The 25,825-nt window shown below is 52.2% G+C and overlaps 1 long non-coding RNA gene across 3 annotated transcripts in view; it reads left to right on the forward strand.

Moving 5' to 3' along the window:
* Positions 1–25,825, forward strand: part of LOC138299505 (uncharacterized) — a 242,379-nt gene that overhangs the window by 7,985 nt on the left and 208,569 nt on the right. The gene's annotated exons all lie outside the window — the stretch shown is intronic.

The following is a 25,825-nucleotide window of genomic DNA, read 5'->3' on the forward strand; positions in this document are numbered from 1 at the left end:
AATGTTGTTTGCCACCAACCACCGCCAGGGCCTTGTCGGCAAAAAAGCAGCACATCCCACCCCACCACCGCCGAGCACACAAATCCCCGCCCACCAAATAATGATGCACAAATCACCGCGGTGGTCAGTGGATGCCGAATGACCAATGGCTGTACAGACCGTCATGGCCAGCAATGGGACCCACCAGCAAAAATGCACATACTGGCAAGTTTGAAACCCACACACCTGACACACATCCACAATACTATAAAACACACACAGACACACCCCACAATCATTTGCACCACCAATAGGCGAAGCCAGACTGACAACACTACAAGCAGACGCTGAGTGCAACAACACACAACTCACACACCCAACCACACAACAACACCCTCACCAATATCCACACAACACACACCATGGCACCCCCTAAGCACCCACGCTTCACAGAAAGGGAGTGTAAGGAAATGGCTCCCTGTTGCAGTTACCCCCCACTTTTTGCCTGATACTGATGCTGGCTTGACTGAGAAGTGTGCTGGGACCCTGCTAACCAGGCCCCAGCACCAGTGTTCTTTTACCTAAAATGTACCATTGTTTCCACAACTGGCACACCCCTGGCACACAGATAAGTCCCTTGTAAAAGGTACCAGTGGTACCAAGGGCCCTGTGACCAGGGAAGGTCCCTAAGGACTGCAGCATATGTTGTGCCACCCTAAGGGACCCTTCACCTAACACATGCACACTGCCATTGCAGATTGTGTGTGTTGGTGGGGAGAAAAAGGCAAAGTCGACATGGCATCCCCCTCAGGATGCCATACACACAAAATACTGCATATGGCATAGGTAAGTCACCCCTCTAGCAGGCCTTACAGCCCTAAGGCAGGGTGCACTATACCACAGGTGAAGGCATAGCTGCATGAGCAATATGCCCCCATAGTGTTTAAGCCTATTCTTAGACATTGTAAGTACAGTTGTGGCCATAGTAAGTATATGGTCTGGGAGTTTGTCAAAAACGAACTCCATAACTCCATAATGGCTACACTGAATACTGGGAAGTTTGGTATCAAACTTCTCAGAATAATAAACCCACACTGATGCCAGTGTTGGATTTAGTAAACAATGCACACAGAGGGCATCTTAGAGAAGCCCCCTGTATTTTACCCAATTGTTCAGTGCAGGACTGACTGGTCTGTGCCAGCCTGCTGCTGAGAGACGAGTTTCTGACCCCATGTGGTGAGGGCCTTTGTGCTCTCTGAGGACAGAAACAAAAGCCTGCTCTGGGTGGAGGTGTTTCACACCTCCCCCCTGCAGGAACTGTAACACCTAGCAGTGAGCCTCAAAGGCTCAGGCTTCGTGTTACAATGCCCCAAGGCATTCCAGCTAGTGGAGATGCCCGCCCCCTGGACACAGCCCCCACTTTTGGCGGCAAGTCCAGGGGAGATAATGAGAAAAACAAGGAGGAGTCACCCACCAGTCAGGACAGCCCCTAAGGTGTCCTGAGCAGAGATGACCCCTACCTTTAGAAATCCTCCATCTTAGTTTTGGAGGATTCCCCCAATAGGGATAGGGATGTGCCCCCTACCCTCAGGGAGGAGGCACTAAGAGGGTGTAGCCACCCTTAAGGACAGTAGCCATTAGCTACTGCCCTTCCAGACCTAAACACCCCCCTAAATTCAGTATTTAGGGGCTCCCCAGAACCTAGGAATCTAGATTCCTGCAACCTGAAGACGAAGAAGGACTGCTGACCTGAAGCCCTGCAGAGAAGATGGAGACACCAACTGTTTTGGCCCCAGCCCTATCGGCCTGTCACCCCACTTCAAGAAAAACTGCAACAGCGACGCGTCCCCTAGGGTCCAGCGACCTCTGAAGCCTCAGAGGACTACCCTGCATCTAAAAGGACCAAGAAACTCCTGAGGACAGCGGCCCAGTTCCATAAAGACTGCAACTTTGCAACAAAGAAGCAACTTTTAAAGACCATACGGAAGCGTGAGACTTTCCACTCTGCACCCGACGCCCCCGGCTCAACCTGCAGAAAACTAACTCTACAGGGAGGACTCCCCGGCGACTGAGAGCCCGTGAGTAGCCAGAGTTGACCCCCCCGAACCCCCACAGCAATGTCTGACCGCGACTGCCTGCTTCAAGGAACCCGGCGCCTTGTAAAGACACTGCACCCGCAGCCCCCAGGACCTGAAGGAACCGAACTCCAGTGCAGAAGCGACCCCCAGGTGTCCCTCTCCCTTGCCCAGGTGGTGGCTACCCCGAGGAGCCCCCCCCCCTTGCCTGCCTGCTTCGCTGAAGAGACCCCTGGTCCCCCATTGAAACCAAATGCAAACCGACACCTGTTTGCACTCTGCACCCGGCCGCCCCTGTGACGCTGAGGGTGTACTTTCTGTGCTGACTTGTGTCCCCCCCCGGTGCCCTACAAAACCCCCCTGGTCTGCCCTCCGAAGTTGCGGGTACTTACCTGCTGGCAGACTGGAACCGGGGCACCCCCTTCTCCATTGAAGCCTTTGCGTTTTGGGCACCACTTTGACCTCTGCACCTGACCGGCCCTGAGCTGCTGGTGTGGTAACTTTGGGGTTGCCCTGAACCCCCTACGGTGGGCTACCTTGGACCCAACTTTGAACCCTGTAGGTGTTTTACTTACCTGCAAAACTAACCAATACTTACTTCCCCCAGGAACTGTTGAAAATTGCACTGTCTAGTTTTAAAATAGCTTATTGCCATTTTTGCCACAACTGTACATGATATTGTGTTGATTCAAAGTTCCTAAGATACCTGAGTGAAATACCTTTCATTTGAAGTATTACTTGTATATCTTGAACCTGTGGTTCTTAAAATAAACTAAGAAAATATATTTTTCTATATAAAAACCTATTCGCCTGGAATTGTCTTTGAGTGTGTGTTCCTCATTTATTGCCTGTGTGTGTACAACAGATGCTTAACACTACCCTCTGATAAGCCTACTGCTCGACCACACTACCAAAAAATAGAGCATTAGAATGATCTCTTTTTGCCACTATCTTACCTCTAAGGGGAACCCCTGGACTCTGTGCATGCTATTTCTTACTTTGAAATAGTACATACAGAGCCAACTTTCCTACAGGGAGCTAAGAACAATGGTGGACGAGATACTCAAGATCGAGCCACAAATATTCGGGCACTGATCCAGCACACACCCATCGCCAGGAAGATGGAGTTATGGCAGACCATAGTCAACAAGGTCAACGCAGTGGGAAACCATCCACGCACAAGGGATGACATCTGCAAGAGATGGAACGACCTGCGCGGGAAGGTGAGGTCCATGGCATCGAAGTACAACATTGCGGTCCAGAAGACTGGGGGAGGACCTCCACCAACACCCCCCGACTACATGCATGCACCACCTCACCCCTCCAACTATCACCAGGACCACTACCCCACCCAGGCCACAATCACTACATCAAGTCACCCTGCATGCCCACAAACCCACCAACAGGCCTGCATCCCTCCCCCTGTGCACAGCCCTCTACCCCTACAAGGAATCACAATGGCACTACACCACCCACAATGCACCTCCACATCCCATGCAAAATGCAATGGCAAGCTCACAAAAGGACCCTGCATGGCCCAACAGTTAAAAACCTGCACAAAATAGTCCTGCCCTGTGCACCTCATCCGATTCTGTAAATGTAACATACATGTCCATTCCCCCCCACAGGCACCACCACCCATGCCACCCTGATAGAAAGGACAGGGAGTGCCAGCCCCCCACATGGAGACAGAGGCATCACTCAGGACACTTGTGAGGGTAGTAAGGAACAGTGAGGAATACCCTGGACCATCATACAGCCCTGGACTGTCACCATCCAGCAGCCCCACCCAGGACACCACTGACACCCCTACCACCCAGCCACCAACATCAGCTCTGGCCAAATGACCCCACACCAGTGTATCCAGGCCACAGACTGGTGGAACACAAGGACAGAGGCCACAGTCACCACCTACCAACAGGCAGGATGACGATGGCCCCTGTACAAGTGGTACCACCAGACCTGTGCAGGGGACATAGGCACAGGGGGCTAGGCCTAGTGGGAGGGCATCAGTGGCCCAGGGGGGGAGGCCAAAGGATGGATGCTGCAGCCCAGGAGGTGATCTCTGAGGTCCTGGGATCCTACCACCATACCCAGGACAGGATGGGCCAGATCGTGGCCACCCTGGAGCACAATCAAAGGCTGCAGATAGCACACCACCAAGAGGCCATGGAGCAGTGGAAACAGCTCAATGCCACCATGGTCACCATTGCAGGGGCGCTGCTGCACCACTTCCCAACCCAGCCTGAAACACCCACAAACCAGGAAGCCCCTACCACAGACCACGATACAGACCAGCCATCAACATCAGCAGCAGCAAGTGGACACACAGGAGACCAGCACCCCTACCCATACAGTCTAACAACAGGCACTCAAACAGTCCCTCAGGCCCAGATATGGTAATGGTACACCTGCCAAGACCAAGGCACTGTTAAAGAAGTGACTCTGACATGAATTGTCTCCCAAGTGTGCCACTGAACCACCATCCTCTCAGGCCAATAGCAACTCAACAACCTGCAAGGTACAGATGGACATATTACCACTGCCACCAATCGCTGAGTCCATGTAGCCAGTATGGACATCCACCATCAGCCCACTGCCATCACTGTAATTCAATCAATCAATCAATCAGTCATTGTAGAGTGCGCTACTCACCCGCTAGGGTGTCAAGGCGCTGAGGGGGGCGGGGGAGGTGCTACTGCTCGAACAGCCATGTCTAGAGGCGTTTCCTGAAGGTCAGCAGGTCCTGGGTCTGTCGTAGGTGGATGGGGAGGGAGTTCCAGGTCTTGGCGGCAAGGTGGGAGAATAATCTGCCACCGGCTGTATGCGGATGCGAGGAATGGTGGCAAGGGCGAGGTTGGCGGAGCGGAGTTGACGGTTTGGAGTGTAGAAGGTGAGTCGCTCATTGAGGTGAGCAGGGCCGGCATTGTGGAGTGCTTTGTGAGCGTGGGTGAGGAGCTTGAAGGTGATCCTCTTGTTGACGGGGAGCCAGTGTAGATCTCTCAGGTGGGCTGAGATGTGGTTGCGGCGTGGTATGTCGAGGATGAGGTGTGCGGAGGCGTTCTGTATACGTTGCAGTCTTTTCTGGAGCTTGGCCATGGTTCCCGCGTAAAGAGCGTTGCCGTAGTCCAGTCTGCTGCTGGCGAAGGCCTGGGTGACTGTCCTTCTGGTTTCGGTGGGGATCCACCTGAAGATCTTGCGGAGCATGTGGAGGGTGTTGAAGCAGGAAGATGAGACGGCGTTGACTTGCTGGGTCATGGTGAGCGATGAGTCCAGGATGAATCCTAGGTTGCGTGTATGGTTGTTGGGCGTCAGTGAGGTTCCTAGGGTGGCCGGCCACCAGGAGTCGTCCCAGGTGGAGGTGTTGGAGCCGAGGATGAGGATCTCCGTCTTGTCTGAGTTCAGTTTCAAGCGGCTGCTCTCCATCCAGTTAGCGATGGCCTTTAATCCGTCGTGGAGGTTAAATTTGGTGGTGGCGGGGTCCTTGGTGAGTGAGAGGATCAGCTGGGTGTCATTGGCGTAGGAGATGATGTTGAGGTTGTGTGATCGGATGATGTTGGCGAGCGGTGCCATGTAGATGTTGAAAAGGGTCGAGCTGAGTGAGGTTCCTTGGGGAACGCCACAGATGGTCTTGGTGGCTTCAGATAGGAAGGGAGGGAGGCGGACTTTTTGAGTTTGGCCGGAGAGGAAGGATGTGATCCAGTCCAGGGCTTTGTGGCGGATCCCTGCGTATTGGAGGCATGTGCGCAGGGTGTGGTGGCAGACGGTGTTGAAGGCAGCCGAGAGGTCTAGGAGGATAAGGGCTGCAGTTTTGCCTTTGTCGAGCATGGTCCTGATGTCGTCGGTCGCGTCGATGAGGGCGGTCTTGGTGCTGTTGTTGCTACGGAGACCGAATTGAGATGTGTCCAGCGTGTTGTTGTCTTCAAGGAAGCGGGTCAGTTGGCCGTTGATGATTTTCTCTATGACCTTCGCCGGGAAGGGGAGGAGGGCGAGGGGCAGGTACTCTTGGGTCTGCTTTAGGTTTCTTTAGCAGGGCGTTGACTTCAGTGTGCTTCCAGCTTTCCGGGAAGGTGGCGGTCTCCAAGAAGCTGTTGACGATCATTCAGAGTTGGGGGGTGATGATCGAGCTTGCTTTGTTGAAGACATGGTGGGGGCAGGGGTCGGAGGGTGAGCCGGAGTGGATGGTGCTCATGGTTTTGATGGTATCCTCGTCATTGATGTGGGTCCAGGAGAGCAGGAGGTTGGTGTGGCTGGGGTCCGGTGAGTCGGGGTTTGTGGTGACAGCGGCTGTTGTGGGGGTCGAGGTGTTGAAGCTGTTGTGGATGTCTGTGATCTTGCGGTGAAAGAAGGTGGAGAGGGAGTCACAGAGGTCTTGCGAAGGTGGGGTGACGTTGGAGCAGGACCTGGTGTCGGCAAGTTCCTTAACGATGTTGAAGAGCTCTTTGCTGTTTTGCTTTCGTTGTTGTCGATGCGTTCCTTGTAGAAGGATCTCTTGGCGGTCTGGATGAGCTGGTGGTGCTTGTGGATGGCGTTCTTAAGGGCAGTGTGGGTGATCTCTGTTTGCTCGTGGCGCCACTTCTTCTCGAGTTTTCAGCACTCCCGCTTGGAGGCCTGAAGGTCGGCGGTGAACCAGATGGCCTTAGTGCTGGTGCAGTTGTTGGAGGGTTTCTTGATCGGGGTGAGGGTGTTGGCACAGTTGTCTATCCATTGTCTGATGTTGAGGGCAGCTGTGTTGGGGTCGGTGGTGATGGGTGGCGCGGCTTGGGCGAGGGTGGAAATCAGTTGGTCTTCAGTGATCTTGTTCCAGCTGCGGCCGAGGATCTGTTGTGGGTGGTGGTGCGTGATGGGTTTCTTGAAGGTGAAGTGGACGCAACAGTGGTTGTTCCAGTGGAGTTCGGTAGTGTGGCTGAAGGTGACGTGGTTGCTGGCGGAGAAGATGGGGTTGAGCGTGTGGCCGGCGGAGTGGGTGGGTGTCATGATGAGTTGTTTGGGACTGAGTTTGGCGAGGTTGGCGAGCAGGGTGGTGGAGTTGCTGTTGTTGGTGTTCTTGAGGTGAAAGTTCAGGTCGCCGAGGAGGAAGTAGTCTGTAGAAGCAAGGGTGTGAGCACTGATTACGCTGTTGTTGGAATCACTGAACTGCGGCCGGGGGCTGGGGGAGGTCTGTAGATGAGAGTTCCTCTGAGGGTGGTGTTGGCATTGATGTGATCTGGAAATGTAGGTGTTCAGCGGCGTCGAGGGGCGTCTTCGGTGTTGGTCGAGATTCTGATGGTGTTCTTGTGGACTATGGCGATCCCTCCTCCCGGTCTGTTGGCGCAGTCTCTGCGGGTGATCTTATAGCCATCCGGGATGGCTATGGCGATGTCGGGTTCCGAGGAGGGGTTCATCCAGGTTTCGGTTAGGAAGGTGACATCCGGGGATGATGAGGTGAGTAGGTCCCAAAGTTCGACAGCATGCTTGTGGACGGGGCGGGTGTTGAGGAGGATGCAACTGAGGTGGTTGTGTTTGGTTCTGGCATGATGGTCAGTGGCTCGGGGGCTGGTGAAGCTGCAGTTCTGGCAGGAGAAGGGTCCGTGGCTGAGCTTTGGGGTGGCTTGGAAGCAGGTGGCTGATCGGCCGGTGTTGAGGGCGTGGAGGGCTTTGGCACGGTAGCAGCGTCGGGCAGCGTGGGGATTGCCAGGGCCAGGGGGCCGGCCGCTAAGCGTGGTTCAGGCTTGGACGGGCACAGACGGGCTTGCCTGTGGCACTCCTCTTGCACGCCAGCGGCACGGCCGCACAGCGGCCACCATTAAGAAGGGGAGGGAGGAGCAGCTGGGAGGCGGGAGCGGTGGGCGAATGGGGGCGCGAGGGGGGCGGGGCTGCAGGGGATGCAGCGGCGGGATTAGGGAAGGGGGAGAAGGCAACAGAGCGCAAAGGCTGAGGAATGTAGATAACGGCTAAAAGAGGAGAAAACAGCTAAAAAGGCTTCAAGAAAAAGGAGAGAAAGGCAGAAAAAGGAGACAAAAAGCGGTGAAAAAATACAAGATAAACAGACAGTCACAAGACAGTCACACAATACTTAAGGCACAACTAGACACCAGGGATGAGGTGCAGGCGGGAGCCTGCGGGTAGTAGAGGGCCTTGAACTCGCAGCAGCAGCAAGGGCGTGGTAGAGGGCACGGGTGCAGTCAGGTGGAGCTGCGTGGCATGGGGAGCGAAACCCGACCTTAAAACAGGTCAAGGGTCACTCTCTGCACCACGCAGCGACCGCCATTAAGAAGGGGAGGTGGGAGGGAGGATCAGGTGGGAGCGGTGGGCAAATGGGGACGCGAGGGGGGCGGGCCGAAGGGGACGCAGCTGTGGGATTAGGGAAGAGGGAAGAGGGCAACAGAGCACGAAGGCTGAGGAATGTAGAAAACGGCTAAAAGAGGAGAAAACGGCTAAAAAGGCTTTAAGAAAAAGGAGAGAAAGGCAGGAAAAGGAGACAAAAAGCGGTGAAAAAATACAAGATAAACACAGTCACAAGACAGACACACAATACTTACTGCACCACTAGATACCAGGGATGAGGTGCAGGCGTGAACCTGTGGGTGGTGGAGGGCCTCGAACTCGCAGCAGCAGCGAGGGAAGGGTAGAGGGCACGGGCGCAGTCAGGTGGAGCTGCGCAGCGTGGGTAGCGAAACCCAACCTTAAAACAGGTCAATAGCAACTCAACAACCTGCAAGATACAGATGGACATATTAAAGAGCACCATGGCATCCCTGACACCTAATAAAACACATGTACACCAATGTCAATGTCCCCTGTCATGATGTTGAATCAAAGTGTGAATGCATTTGCCGTTGAAATCCAATAATCAGACCTTTATTGCAGGAATGGCACCCCAACCACAACATGGTGTGGATTAAACAGAAATGTCTAACTAGTTGTTCATCATGTCATATGGCACTTGAAAACCTTGTTACAGTGTAAATATCTACAGACCCAGCACTCCCATAGAGAACAAGTCAGACCGACAGTATGCAGTACAGACAACATCAGCAAAAAGTACCTCTTAGTCACTGGAAGTATAGTTGGATCAGCTGGTTCCTGCAGTGTACATCTTTCCCCTCTTTATCATCATCATCACTCTCATCCCCTCTCAGAGGAAGCTGGTCTAGATTTACAGCACCCTCCTCCTCCAAGAGGGGAATACATTTCCTCACAGCCACGTTGTGCAGCATGCAGCAGGCTACCACTATTCTACACACCGTCTCAGGGCCATAGCACAGGGAACCCCCAGAGATATGGAGGCAACGGAATCTAGCCTTCAGCAGACCTATAGTGCGCTCAATCAACCTCCTAGTACGTCCATAGACCTCACTGTAATTCCTCTCAGCATCTGTTCTAGGATTCCTCAGTGGTGTCAGAAGCCAATGCATGTTGGGGTAGCCAGAATCACCTGCAAAAGTGGGAAAAGCATGACTGTAACTAACTACCCTCAGTTGCAGACAGCCTGGCTGTCAGCAATGTACAGTAAATTTGTCAGCCACACTCCCCTAGGATCCATCCTCTGTCCTCTTGTAGTTGTTCCATCATGTGTGGCACAATGCTGTTCCTCAGCACAAATGGATCATGGACTGATCCAGGGAACTTGGCATTCACGTGTGAGAGGTGCTGGTCTGCAGTACACACCAATTGAATGTTCATAGAGTGAAAGTTCTTCCTGTTTCTGTACACCTGTTCACTTACTCTTGGTGGAATGAGAGCTATGTGGGTGCCATCAATGGCACCTATCACATGGGGAATGTTGGCAAAGGCATAAAAGTCTGACTTGATGGCAGGTAGCTTAGCACTTTGGGGAAACCTCACAAATGACTGCAGGTGTTGTACAAATGCATCCAGGAATCCTGACAGGATGAGGCAAAACATTGGCTGTGAAAACCCCTTACCCATGCCCACAGTCACCTGAAACAAGCCCGTGGCCAGGAAATGGAGTACAGAGAGCGCTTGCACTTCAGTAGGGATAGCATGCTGATTCCGATTAGCCGGTCTCAGTGCTGGATCCAGTAATGCGCAAAGTTCATGAATATTAGCACAACAGAGTCTGTAATTGATAATGATGTGACGTTCCACCATAGTCGCCAAATCAACAAGTAGTCTGTACACAGATGGGGCCCTTCCTGACCACATGGGTCTGTACCTAGGAGGAGTGGAGAACACATGTGAGGTATACAAATTCACTTGCACAACATGTTGTGTATATAATACTGCTGTCAAACAAGTAGGTGACACATAAGCATTGTAGGATGTTAAACTATAGTGACATGTCCTGACTGATACATCTGGACTGTTGTGGTGAGTAAATTGTCTTTTGGCCATGCGTTTGAGGGCTGGGGTCCATTGGGCCAGCATGGGCCCAATGACCAAATAATAACTGCGTAGTAGTTCGCAAAATGAAAGCTCCCTGTCATCCAGATATGTAGCAGTGGAAGTGACCTCATACCGCTAGTGGTTGTCGTAATGGCGTTAGGCGGTGTTCTCCGCCGTGCACCCATTCATTGGAAGAGGGACTCTGGCACGCCATTGCCAGGTAGGTGCGGACCTTGGGGGTCTACAACAGGCAGAGCACCCACCGCAGGAAGTGGTGGGAGGACCTGCGGGGCTGGGCAAGGAAGACCTGCGAGGCCCAGCTGGGGAAGTCCTCCCAATGAGGAAGGGGTGCCCGTCGGGCCCTGACCCCCCCCCAATGTGCTGCATTCTGGCAGTGGCATATCCAGACTTGGATGGGCGCTTGAAGGCTGCACAGCAGACACAAGGGGGTGAATACCAAGACCACTGTATGCCTCCTTGATGGATGTCTGAGAGTGCTGTAGTACATATGCTGTCTAGCGTCAGAGACTCTGACTGATGTCATTTAGCATAATGGCCCCCATGGGCAGTTAGATGATATGGGGCAGGTCAGCAATTCTTCAGGTCCTTCTGTAATGCTGGAGATGGCTGTATACCAGGGTTGTGGCCACTAGTCAGGTATAGTCAGGTATGAGTATAGCTGCAGTTGCTGCATGTTGGTATATTTGCTCGGTGAAAGTATGTGTGAACCAGATATGTACATCCATTCAGCTATTTACAGATTTCTCTCCTGTTTTGTCTCCCCACTCCTGTACTCTTGTGTTGTCTGTGTACATCAGCATAATCTGGCGAGGGAGCAGAGGGCACCGGCGAGTGAGGATGCAGCGTCCCACGTTTTCAAGGAGGCAGAGTCGAGCGACGCCAAGGGGACCAGTGGGTTGGAGGGCGAGGGGAATACCACAGGGGAGGCAACTACCACTGGAGGTAGTGACTCTGATACCTCCTCCGATGGGAGCTCCCTGGTGGTGGTGGACCCTAGTGGGCCCACCCATTCTTTGACATCTTCCGCCACCCTCCATACTATCACCGCCCTCCCAGTTGCACCCCACCCAGTAGCCTGTGCCCGCTCACCCAGAAAGGTGGATGTCTCCTTCACCCCAGGCACCTCGTCCCCTGCCCGAGTCAGCCCTGCAGCCCTCACGGAGGAGGCTACTGACCTCCTGAGGACCATCTCTGTAGGGCAGACAACCATCATGAATGCCATCCAGGGGCTAGCATCCCAGATGCAGCAGTGCAATGCATACCTGGAAGTTTAGTTTATTATGTCTGGCCTACAGAGATCTTTTCAGGCTCTGGCCTCCTCTTTGATGCAGCCAGTGTCCCTAGTCTTTCTGTCCCACCTTCAACCACCTCTACCCCTTCCAGCACCCCACTCTCTTCATCCATCCCAAGCACACGTTCAGACAGCCATGCTCACACCTCAACACACAAGAAGCACACAGAGAAACACAAGCACCACACTTCCCACCACAGGCATACACACAGTCAACATACAAAGGCACACACAACAACATCCACTTCCCCCAGTGTGTCCACCTCTCCAACCTTCCTGTCTGTCACCTCTACATGCACACTCACAGGCACTGCACCTTCATTCACTGTTGCTGGCCCCATTTTTGCAGTGACCACAACATCAGACATCCAATCATGCACCCCAGACACCACACCTGCACTCACCACAACAACTCTGAGTACCACTTGCAGCACACTCACCAAACTTGCAGACACCCAGACAACATCCATTTACACTGGCAGCCTGTTTTGTCCCACTGTGTCCTCCCCCCTCCTCCCCGTATACTCAGACGTTCCCAGACACCCACCCAACACACATCCACCACACATCAGCATACTGTACAGTCACCTGCATCCACGTCACGCACACCTACACCAGTTACGACTACTCCCTCTACCTCCACTCCCACACCTTCCTCCAGGTCCACCCCGACTTCCCCTACGAAACGTTTCCTATCCTATGTAGACCTTTTTGAACCCACTGGCCCACCCTGTGTCGTCCGCACCTCCTTGCCCTGTCCACTCCTCCCACGTCCAAGTCCGCCCTTCCCATTCCCTTGCATCTTCCCCTGTGAGCAAGAGGCCCCTGCTGGCCCAGGACCATCTGCCGCCCCCGGTCCAAGCCCACCCCCCCCTTCCAAGGCTAAACCCAAAACCCCTCCACCTCCCAAACGTCCCCACCCCGCCTCCCCCTACCCCTGTTCCCTGAGGTGCCTGGCTGCCCCATTGATGCCCCATTATGGTGTAGTACCATGTGCACATGTGGGAGTCAAGTTTGGGACATTTGGGCCCATCCACCTTTTTGATATGGACTGGTTAATGACCTAATTTGGACAATCTGTTGCTCCTGGAACTTTAATAAAATTTGTGTGCCCAGTGTTGGTTTTGGCACACTCTGGATCCGTGGTTCCTCATTTCATTGTGGGGGATGTTTGCACATGTGGGTACTTTGGGCAGGTTGTCTTGGGCTTGTGTCGGGTAAGTACCTCTTGCTCAGGTGTGTGTGGCTTGTGATGTTGTGAGGGGTTGTGGGTGTGTTGCGGGTTGGGTGGAGTGGGTGGGTATGTAACTGTGCCCTTTCTTCTCTTGTTTAGTAGGTTGCGGTACTTACCGTCATCGTCTTCGCCGGCGGTCACGGTCTTGGAGGTATATACCAAGGAGCAGCACTGGCATGATTTTCAACTCTCTCTCCATGTCTGCTTCGGCGTATTGTGTGAGCCTCCGGTGAGTGTTTCCTTTTATTTGGTTTGTTTCTGCCAACCTTTGCGTGGCGGTGGTTTCCGCCCCGGAACTGATGGCGGTCTAGTGCTTCATTATTTGTTGGGCGAGCATGGCCTTTCCGTCAGACTGTGGGCGTTGTCGACACTCCTCTGCTGGCGGTGGGTGTTTTTCAGGCTGCCTGTTTTTCATGTCCTTCATTATTTGGCAGCCCAGACTACCGTAGTTACCGCCACCGCCAGCGGTACGGTCTTTCCCGCCATGTTCATAATGAGGGCCTAAATTTCTTCAATGATACAGACAGCACATCCTACTCTTACAGTCCGTCTCAGCACTCGCCAGCTGACAAGAAGCTGAACGCCCCACTGGAATGGTGAAAATGAGGTTCCACATAGAGGGTTCTAAATCAGAACCTAACACAGAATATAACACTACCTTTACCAGTCAAGGAAAATGCCGGCAGTGATTGGGATTAATGCTTGGTGACAAGTTTATCTTATGTGGTTTTGCAAAGAGTGAGTACAGGAGTATGGACAACATAGATGAACTTAGATGGTGTATTGTCCAAAGTGAAGGAATATGTAAACGAAGATTGGCTTTGAAAAAAGGAGATTGGTAAGTGATTTATTAGCTTTCTGGGAAGTAAGAAGTAAAATGTCTGTAGAAAATGATTTGTTGATCAGGAATGGCCACTTGATTCCACCTTGTACCGTACGCAACAAGATAATGGTATTGTGTCATGAAGGCCATCTAGGGATAGTAAAAATGAAATGTAGGATTAAACAGTCATATTGGTGCCAGGCATTGACAGAGCAATAGAAAATGCTGTAAGAAAATGTGGGAAGAGGGTCAATTGAATAAGGCACAAGTATCTTTTAACCCACTGCTACATCCCACTGAGGCTCCGCAATCATTGTGGCATAGAGTGGGAATAGATATCTTTAGGTTGTGCAAAGTAAATATGGTGGTACCTGATATGCTACCGTGGTCATTGATCATTTCTCCAAATGGCCGAAAGTGAAAGTGGTAAGTATGGCGAGTGCCAAAATGATAGTGGAATTCTTAGAGAAAATTGTTCGTAGAGAAGGTTTACTCAAGACTAATGTCAGTGACAATGGTGGCCAATTTTATCTGAGGCATTTAAGAAATCTGTTGGAAAATTGGCAGCAGAATATAAAACTACTTCACTGTATCACCCAGAAGGGGATGGTTGCGCTGAAAGTTTTAATTGCGTGATCAAAGGTATCATTGAGTTATCCAATAGGAACAACTTGGTTTGTGAGAATGAGGTTAAAAAAACATTATGGGCATACTGAGTTACCACAAGTCAAAGGCCCTCATTATAACATTGGCAGGAAATTTTGCTTACCGCCACCCCGCGGCTGCCAACTTATTGCCGCAGCAACGGATATCCATTCACCATATTATGACACACACACACCAATCCAACAGAATACAGCCACATAACAAATCCACCAGACCAAAGGTCAGTGATAAAGTGGCGGTATCAAAACCCACACCGTTACGCCAACAGAACAACGGCCATCACATTATGGCCTACCAATCACCACAGTGGACATTCAATGATGGTAAACCATTAGCAGTACATACCGCTGCGCTCACAAGGACACCCACATACAAAAAACACCACATTGGACAATTCAAACAACACACACCTGACACCCATAGACACACCACACCCATATCACTATAAAAAACACACCCACATTACCCACAACCCTTTACGATTACAAATCATTGCCACCAGAGAGACACCAAGACCACTGAGACAACTAGAGCCACACACTACTCACACCTATACACCACTCATGCACTCCGCATCACACACACCAACACGTTACCCAGCACACCCTCACCAACACACCTCACATAACACCCATGGTACCACAAAGACACCCCCGTTTCACAGAGGAGGAGCTAAGGGTCATGGTGGAGGAAATTGTCAGGGTAAGGCCACAACTATTTGGAGCACAGGTGCAGCAGATATCAATAGCCAGAAAGATGGAGCTATGGCGTAGAATCGTGGACAGGGTCAATGCCACGGGACAGCACCCCAGAACTAGAGATGACATCAGGAAGAGGTGGAACGACCTACGGGGGAAGGTACGTTCCACAGCAGCAAGACACCAGCTCGCTAACCAGCGGACTGGCGGTGGACCCCCACCTCCTCCCCCACAACTCACAGCCTGCGAGGAGCAAGTCTTGGCAATACTGCATCCTGAGGGCCTGGCCGGAGTCGGAGGAGGACTGGACTCTACCATTATCACCCCCCTACCTGCATGCCATCGCATGCCCTCACCCTCACTCCCATCACTCCACTACACCACACACACTCCACCATCACATTCCACTTATCCGAATGCCAAGCCCTGCATGCTGTACCAATGCATGGACACCCGTTCACAGCCCTGCATGGACACTCATCACTAAAGCATTCACAGAATAGAGAACTAACAATCCCACCATACACTAAGAAACAAAAGTGAAAGCTGCCAGGGAAAATCCAACCATAGAGGGGAAGCCAGGGATGTACAATATGTCATACACATAAACCATAACACATCATTTACATCCCCACAGGTACCACAGCCAATGCCACCGGAGAGGAGGTGCCAGCACTATCCAGTCCCCCAACTGAAGATGCCCACAGTGATGACAGTAACTCTGGACTTCAGGATCTGGATGATCTACCTGGCCATTAGGGACCACTGGACAGCCAGTTACCCAAGCCCAGTCACACACCACCACAGAACCTCCATCATCAGGAAACAACACCATAGCACCCACCCAGCGCACCACACCTCTGTTTTCAGGACACGTCAATCAGCAGTGTGTCTACCTCTACAGGGACCCCAGGCCACACCTCCCACACAAGACAATCGGGGACCTGGGGTCAGTGGCAATGGGCACACAGTTCAGGAGACAGAGGCACAGGCCAACAGGTAAACGGGGAGGAGTGCTGTGCGCGAGGGGGAGGACAGGCCCAGGGAACCAACACTCCAGGAGGCACTCTCCGAGATCCTGGGAGCCTACCTACATTCCCACCACACGATGGGCCAGATCCTGGACAATGCGACGGAGAACAGGCGGCTACAGGAGGGACAGTACCAGGGGACCAGGGAGGACTTGCAGGCCATCAATTACACCCTGATCTCCATAGCATGGGTGCTGGCAGACATGGCCAACATTATGTGGAGGCAGTCTCACACCAGCGGGCCCCTGCCACTAGCCAGACATCTGAACAGCCTTCCACTTCTGCTGCCACTAGTGGCCAGGAGGCCCCGCCACAGGACTCACAGGCCATCAGCATCCCTCCCCCTGCAGAAGGTGAACCACCCTGCAAACGTTCCCTGCGATCCAGACAGAAGCCAGAGACACATGCCAAGACCCCCGCCAGGAAATGAGACTCTTCTGATTTTCCCTCTTGTGTCCCACTTAGTCACCCTGTCCACCTTGAACTGCCATATTTCTCCCCTTCCTATGTCCCCTTGGACAATGCACCTGTGCTACAAACAGGCTGGAACAATACCCTGGACTTTCCACCATCATCACCCCATCCCATTGCAATTTCCCCCTGTATGTTAGCACTTCAATAAACACCCTTTGAAAAAAAAATCCATTTGGAGTATGTCATGTATATCAAATATGTATTTTTTTAAACACGTACAAACATTGCAAATGAACTGTACATAAAATTAGCATAGATTAATGACCTGTAGCTGGCTGTAGTGATCACACAGGGAGTGTTTGTCAAATAACCAAAATCCTCAAAATGAATTGCCAGAAGGAACAGTAAGTGGGCATAGAAGTGGGAAATATCAGCATGCCATTGCCACACAGATTACAACCAAAATCATTGAAATGTAAAGTTACACTGTCCTACCTGTGTGTCATTGGAAGTATTGACGGATCACAGATGTTCTGTTGTCCCCATCCTCATCCTCTGCCTCCTCATCCTCACTGTCCACAGGGTCTACTGCTGCCACAGGGGAATCCCCTGTCTCCTCCTCCTGCAGAAAAGGGACATGGCATCTGAGGGCCAGGTTGTGCAACATGCAGCATGCCACTACTATCTGGCAGACCTTCTCGGGTGAGTAGCACAGGGATCCACCTGTTAGATGGAGACACCGGAACATGGCCTTCAGGAGGCCAAAGGTTCTCTCAATTATCCTTCTGGTTCACCCATGTACCTCATTATAACGTTCTTCTGCCCTTGTCCTGGCATTCCTCACAGGGGTCAGCAGCCAAGATAGGTTTGGGTAACCAAAGTCACCTGCAAATATTGAAGGACAACAGTTAGCCACACAGTATCCTAAATGTCCCACACCATACCCATACACCAACATATCCTGGGTGGGATACAGGGCTCACCTATTAGCCACACCCTGTGCCTCTGTAGTTGGCCCATCACATTTGGGATCCTGCTATTCCTCAGGGCTAAGGCATCATGCACCAGCCCAGGATACTTAGTATTGACGTGGGAGATGTACTGGTCCGCCAAGCACACCATCTGAATATTCACAGAGTGGAAACTCTTACGATTCCTGAACACCTGTTTATTCTGCTGTGGGGGGGGTGAACAAATGCAATGTGTGTACCATCAATCGCACCAATTATTTTGGGGATATGTCCCATAGCATAAAACTTGTCCTTCACTGTGGCCAAATCCTCCACCTGGGGGAAAACAATGTAGCTGCTCATGTGTTTTATCAGGGCAGTCAACACTCTTGTTAGCACGTTTGAGAACATTGGCTGTGACATTCCTGCTGGCAAGCCCACTGTCACCTGGAAAGAACCAGTTGCCAGGAAAAGAAGTACAGACAACACTTGCTCAAGAGGGGGGAATCCCAGTGGGGTGACGGATAGCAGATATCAGGTCAGGCTCCAATTGGACACACAGCTCTGTGATTGTGGACCTGTCAAGTCTATAGGTGAGGATAATGTGCCTGCCCTCCAGTCTAGCAAAGTCCACTAGGGGTCTGTACACAGGGGTATGTCTCCATCTCCTACTCATCCGCAGCGGTAGGTATCTAAGGGACACAAGAGTGAGGAGGCTGTCACAAACTGAACATTGGAGCCACAACAGTAGTTTGCATTCTGGAAACAGTAATGGGTCAGTGTGATTTGTCCAGTATGTGCCTAATTCTCCTGTGACACAGCATGATTCCATAGGGCTGCCCTCCCCCCATGAAATGGCGTCCACCTGTCCTGTGTGGAGGGACAGGTAGAAGTGAGGTAATTCCACTGACGTTGTGCACCGTGGTGGGAGGCGGTGTGGAATCGTCTTGCAAATCCTCATTTAAGGATTAATATTGGGCTCTATGGGTTACAGTGGCCAATGGTGATCTACGCCGGCGGTGATGGTATGCACGCCGTGGACGTGACCGCCATTTTCTATCTGATCCCTCACTACCTGACCTTTCATTAGAGAGGACCTACACTGCATGTGCTCCTGTGACCTGTGTCTGGAACCTACCATGGCCCGTGTGACCAGGGAAAGAGCCCCAGCCTTCACTTCGGAGGAGTTGGAGAGAATGGTGGATAGGGTCGTACCCCAGTACGGACTGCTGTATGGGCCTCCAGACCAACAGGTGAGTACACAGTGGGCATGATGCATGTGGCATGCATGTATGGAGGTGTGTGTGACGGCTCCGTGTAAGGGGGAGGGATGTCCTCCTCACTGGGTACACATTGGGTGCTGGGCTATGTGTGTTCCAATAGTGGTATAAACGGGCATGGGCAGCCAAATGTGTAACTGGCTGGACTGTTTGTCTAATGGTGTTTTCTTGTGTGTATTGCCTCTACAGGTCAGCGCCCATCAAAAGAAGGGTATATGGCGTGCCATTGCCAAGGACGTGCGGATCCTGGGGGTCTATGGCAGGCGGAGCACCCACTATCGCAAACGGTAGGAGGATCTGAGATGCTGGACATGGAAGACGGCGGAGGCCCAGCTGGGGATGGCCTCCCAACAAGGAAGGGGTGCCCGTCGGACCCTGACCCCCCTGATGTCCCGCATACTGGCGCTTGAGGGCATCACAGCAGACACAAGGGGGTGAGTACAGTGGCTATCATTACAACTTACGGCTGGTGGGGTGGTATCTGGGTGGTGGATGTGTGTTAGTGGGTGCCCCTAGGCCAGGCCTGACATAGCAGTGAGGTCCTCTGGCGGCTAGGGTTCTGAAGGGATAATCCTGCCTACCTAGCTTGTGAGCATCCACTACTGGTCAGGGCTGCGTGGGTCCCAGGTGTGCTGCAGTTGGTGGTGTGTGCCCCTCCTCTTGCCTTGGTGGCTAGCAATATCAGTGGTGGTGCAATGCATAGTGCGTAGGCCCGTTGCCTGTGTGTGAGGGTGCTGTGTACGCCAATGGTGGTGTTGGTGCAGCCATTGACCCAGTGTATCCTTTGTCTCTCTCCCTCCCTTTCTTGTTTTGTCATCCTGTCCTTCTGTGCATTAGCGTCATCTGGCAGAGAAGCAGAGGCACGGCAACAGAAGGAGCTGCATCCCACAGGACCCAGGAGGCAGAGTCCACTGACAGTGAGGGCACCAGTGGGACGGAGGGCGAGGGGAGCACCACAGTGGAGACTGGAAGGGACAATTCAGACTCAGATACTGCCTCTGATGGAAGCTCTTTGGTGGTGGCAGACACTTCTGCGACCACCCCTGCTACAGGTACAGCCACCACCCCCGTACCAGCACCGCCCTCCCAGCAGCCCCTCAGCAAGTTTCCCATGCCCGCTCACCCAGGATGTTGGGCATCTCCTTCGCCCAAGGCACCTCAGGCCCTGCCCCAGTGAGCCCTGCTGCCCTGAGTGAGGAGGCTATTGACTTCCTGAGATCCATCTCTGTAGGGAAGTCAACCATTGTGAATGCCATCCAGGGGCTGGTAGCCCAGATGCAACAATCTAATGCATTCCTGGAGGGCATTCACACTGGATTGGCGGCCCAACAGAGATCGATTCAGGCTTTGGCCGCCTCTCTGATGGCAGCCATTGTCCCTGTTTTTACCGTTCCCTCTCCAACTATTACTTTCCAGTCCCATTCCCCTCAACCCCAACCCATCCCAAGCACACAGGCAGACGAGCATGCACACAAGACAACACCCAAGAGTGTCACAGGCAAACAAAAGCACCCCTCTTCATCCCACAGGCACTCACACAAACACCATCCAGTTGCAGACACAACAACATCCACTATTTCCACTGTCTCCTCCTCCACCTCCCACCTAGTTACGTCTACACCCACACCTGCATGCAACACAGCATTATCCACTACCTGCATCATCACAACACCAAGCAGAACACACACCTCACTGGCAGACATGGCCACAACAACCATCCACACGTCCCCTGTGTCCTCTCCCACTGTGTCTACCCCCCTCCTAAAGTACACAAATGCAAGTACTTAGACACCCAACAGCCATCCACCTCACAATAGCATACAGCCCAAGCACCTGGACCCAAATCCAGCAGACAGACATATCCAACAACCACTCCATCATCCTCCACTCCCATTACTTCTCCCTCTTCCTGCACAATGTCCCTAAAAAGCTTTTCCTTTTTACCACTGACCTCTTCCCTACCTCACGCCCTCCATCCTGCACGTATGGCCAGGGTATCACGAACCCAGCCAAGCACCTCAGCCACACAGTCCACGGGCCCAGTTCCATCCACGCCTACTTGTGGTGGAAAGGATTTGAGGCCACATATACTGAAGGGGAAGGAGCCTGCACCAGCAAGCCAAAAGGAGAAGGAGCCTGCTCCTGCCATCCGAAAGGGGAAGGAGCCTGCACCTGCCATCCAAAAGAGCAGGTAAGAAGGGGAAAGAGCCGGCACCTGCCACCCAAAAGGGGATGGAGCCTGCACTAGCAGGCAAGTAGGGCAAGGAACCACCATAGTGCGGCCAACCGTTGGTGCAGGGGCTGTGCAGGAGCCTCCCACCACCACCACCGGAACCACCACAGTGCAGCCATCCGAGGGTGCAGGGGCTGTGCAGGAGCCTCCCACTACCACCACCAGCAGCACCACCACAGTGCAGCCATCACCGCCGGCGGACGCAATGTGATCCAGCCTCCATGGGCTGCTGTGCGGCCTGTCCCCTCCAGAACCAGTGGGGAAGACACCCACTCGAGAGACTGTGGCCTATAACTCCCCAGGACCAAGCACAGGACATGATGCCCCCTCCAGATCCAGAGGGGAAGACACCCACTCAAGAGACTGTGGCCTATCACTCCCCAGGACCAAGCACAGGGCATGTTTCCCCCTCCAGAACCAATGGGGAAGACACCCACTCGAGAGACTGTGGCCTTGCACTCCCCAGGACCAAGCAAAGGGAATGTTGCCCCCTCCAGAACCAGTGGGGAAGACACCCACTCGAGAGACTGTGGCCTTGCACTCCCCAGGACCAAGCACCGGGCATGTTGCCCCCTCAAGAACCAGTGGTTGTGTTTCCGCTTCCAGGTGAGGTGAAGCTCCCCCCTCCCCTGAGGTGCCTGCCTATTTGCCTACTGATGCCCCTGCAGTGTTCTCTCTGTATTGATGCAGGTGACAAGTGGGGTCTTGGACTTTGCCCTGTGGCCATGTGGCCCACGCGAACTGAAGACTGGGCAGTGTCCCTTTTTCTGTACATTTGTACATATATGTAGCATTGACTAAATTATTATTTCTACTGTGTTGATCTTATTACAATCACTTTGGTACATTCATGTTGTCCTTGCATTATTCAGCAGATTTAGGGGGATTAACTTGTTTTCTTGTGCAGATGTTTGTGTGTCTGGTGTGTGTGTGTGGGGTGTGTATGGTGCGTGTGTGTGTCACTGTTGTTTTCCTCCCCCCTCCCTGGTGTGCTAGGCAGCTGTGCTCACCGTTGTCGTCTTCGCCGGCGTTGGTGTTCGTGGTGGAGCACAACATAGAATATCATCGGAAAAACTTGCAGTTCTGGTTCCATGGCGGCGTGGTTTTTCCCTGTGTCTCCAATGGTGAGTCCTTTGACTTCTGTGCAGTGTTTCCGCCAGGCTTTTGATGTCGTTGGTACCGCCCCGGAAAAGGTAGCGGATTGTCTGGTCATAATACGGTGGGCAGAACTTTGACTTCTGCCTGGCTGTAGGCGGCTACCGCCGTGGTGGCTGTTGTTTCCGCCCTGGCGGTCGGTGTGGTACATTGGCTGTCTTTCAAAGATCTTTCCGCCATGGTCATAATTTGGCAGTAGTTACCGCTGGCCTGTTGACGGTATTACCACCACTTTATCACTGACCGCCAGGGTCGTAATGAGGGCCAAAGTCCTTTCTATCTGATGAGGGGAAGAACTCCACGGACTAAGGATAATATGGGGTGGCTGTGTAGGGCAAGCAAGATAGAGGTGTCCCTAGAGGTTTTAAGGAACGGGTTAGTTACAGAACAAATGAATTACAAAAACGGGTATGACAGGTTGCATGGTGACAAGAAGGTGGAACTTTGTGTCACGGATTTAGTCAAGGGTAGGAAAGGAAAATTGGTAAGAATAAGGAAGAGCAGATTCACTTGTGTGTGGAAAAGTTTTCTGTAATGCTGCGCTTCTAAGTGATGGAAAAGTATGGCATGCCAGCAGGATGGCCATGTGTAAAGGGAAAAGTACATTTGGATCGGCAGTAGATAAGTATGCCTAGTTGAGTGTTGATAATGACAGAAGCATAACGAAACTTGAGGGGGGCCCCCTACAAAGTACATGGAGGGGGCACCCCCGACCCAGTCAGGAGCTCTCAGGCCAGAGGCCCACTGCCCATGCACAGTGCTAGCTGTGCTCAGGGAGCCCTATGGAGCTCGGACACCCCTGCACTGCTGGGGCTGCAGGGTGTAATGCTACGCCACTGGATAATGATGATAGTATTCTAGCAAGTATTGATGTGAGAAAGGACAGTGTGCTATGAGTTGATATGGAAGTTTGTGTGTCAGCAGGTAACGCTGTGAGTACAGATACCATTTGTAATCCTGCTATGAAGAGTAGTGTTTTGCAAAAATTAACCTAAACACGCCAGCTAGTAGAGAAGTGCTAACTGGAAGGGGACCTTCTAACTCTCTTCAGATTGACAGAGGTAACAAGGAGGGTTCTCCTAAAAATGTCAAAGTGAGATCAGGAAGGAAAATATTAATTTATATTAAGTGTCATATATTATATTATTGTCAACTTTTAGGGAGGTTTTGTGTGTGCTTGAACATGTTCCGCATCCCAAGTTCCAGACTCAGTTGGCTTCTGGCAGTTTGTCAGATGTGAGGCAGAACTGGAAGGCAGATCACGTTGTTGCTGTTAGGAGGGCTTGTGTTTCTGGATTGAACGTGTGGATTGATACAACTTGTTGGAGCCTCTTATTCCACATAGCAACATAACAGGTAACAGAACTGATTAGCACCGTTGCTATGTCATAAAGTGATTCCAGGCTGCTCTGGCTGCGCTCTCTGACAGTGTGTCAGAGCAGCGCTGGAAAGGCCTCTGGAGGAGAGGAAAGAAAAGGCACACAGAGTCGTGGGGTGGGTGGTAGGAAGCCTTGTGTCTTTTTAAAAAAAAATTGGGACAAGGAGCAGCCATGGTATTGCTAGCGCGCCCTGTCCTTAGTAAGTAAACCTTTTTTTTTATATTTATTTATAATTTTATGTAAACAACATACAACAAAAATATAAAATGCCACCTTTGCCCTTACAATAATAAATCAGTCAGTTACTTTTACTCTATCTTCGGCTCTCCAAGCGTTTGTCATGTCCCACGTCTCAGTAACTCTTGTAGATCAAGCAGAGGGAGCCCAAAAACGTTGCCGAATGACCCTATAGCAGTATGCCCCTGCCGGAAGGACCTAACAGGTCATCGAGTCCAAGGGCAGGACCAAACATATGTGGTAGAGAAAAGAAAAAAAGGAAACAGAAACCTCAAAAATAAAGGGAGAGAGAAGGCCGGGAGGAAGAAGCATCACTCTCAGCAACCGTTCTATACAACCTTAACCCATTGTAGAGGGAACAGCACTCATTACATCAACATACCCATCCGCAACAGGTTCTTCAGATAGACACAGATTCAAGATAGGATCGAAGAGGTGCCCAGATGTCCCGTGGTCTGGAGCCAATCGGAGTCAACTCCCAGTAGTTTGTTAATTGTTCCTGGCAAAACGCGGCATCTCGCAGCCAATCCGAAATCTGGGGAGACCGTGTCCGGCCCCAACAGATTGCCACCCTGCGCTTAGCTAACAATAACATCATGCCAACCAGAAGCCGTACTGTAGTCTGCACCTCATTCACCCCTCCCAGCAGCGCCATCAAGGGAGACGGAGGAATCTCCAGCCCAATCATCTCAGAAAGTACATGAAAGACCCTCCCCCAATAGGCACATACTGCCGGACAGGTCCACGCCAAGTGCATAAAATCATCAGCAGGGGCCCGGCATCTTACACAGACATTATCCGCTCGCAGCCCCATAGCACATAAACCTCTAGGGGTATAATACAGACTTAAACTTAAAATGTATAAGGCGCAATCTATAGTTTGGTGACAACTCCTTCATATGCGCACAGCACATCCTCCAAACATCTTCTGCAATGTTCTCACCCACATCTTCCTCCCATTTCATCCTTACAGACAGCCCCGCCCCCTCTCCCTGCACCTGTGTATTGCTATACAGCTTAGTGATAAGCCTCTCAGGCGACCGCACACTCCACAACACTTCCAACGCGTGGCAAGAAGTCGAGGTAGCAGGCAAGCAGGGGTAGCGAGCACGCAGCATAGCGCATATCCGCAACACGTAAAAACACGTAAAAACGGTGGAGAGCAGTGGCCGGTCTATCCCCCAGGATCTCCACCGGGGACATCAATCTGTCATCGACAAACCAATCACTGAGGGTTATCAAATCAAAGTCCTGTAGGAAGCTCCGCAGCCGCGAGTCCTGAAACATCACCTCATCTCCAACCGCCACCACATGCATAGACGGTGCAAACGGCACACTCATCCCAGAACACTTCAGCAAACCCGACCAAGCCCGGACCGTGGAGGCCATCGTATCAATGCCTTGAGGGCGAGCTCTGTCCAGATTGCCCAATGCTCGCTCGAGCCCATCCGGCCACACCGCATCGCTTTCGGGAGCCAGGTGTGGCAGATAGCGTATCGGGTTGATCCAATAATATGCAAACAGAGCCTGCGCGCAGAAATAATAGAGCTCTAGATCAGGGGCCGCAAGACCACCCAACACAAATGGCAGCACTAGTGTTTTCCAGGCTATGCGAGGCTGACCTCCTGCCCATACCAATCTGATTAGCGCAGAACAAATGCCCTGCAAAAAACTAGCTGTAAGCACCAGCGGAAGGTTAAGAAACAGATACAAAAACTTAGGCAGCACAAGCATCTTAGCCACGCAATCCGTCCAGTCAGGGACAATGGCAAGGAGCGCCATGCCGTGACTCTGTCGTCCAGCCAGGCCATGGCCCTGCCATAATTGGCAAGCCAGAGCGTGTCAACATCACAGCTCAACCAGATGCCCAAATATTTAACAGGACCGTCCGCCCACACAATAGGGTAGCGGGACCGACACATTGCCGTTCCGGACGTCAGAGGCAGCACGACCAACTTAGTCCAATTTATCGCCACTCCAGATATGCCTCAGAACCTGACAATTTCATCCAGCAACACATCCAGGTTTCGC

This window comes from Pleurodeles waltl, chromosome 6 (assembly GCF_031143425.1).
Source record: "Pleurodeles waltl isolate 20211129_DDA chromosome 6, aPleWal1.hap1.20221129, whole genome shotgun sequence".
NCBI classification, from domain to species: Eukaryota; Metazoa; Chordata; class Amphibia; order Caudata; family Salamandridae; genus Pleurodeles; species Pleurodeles waltl.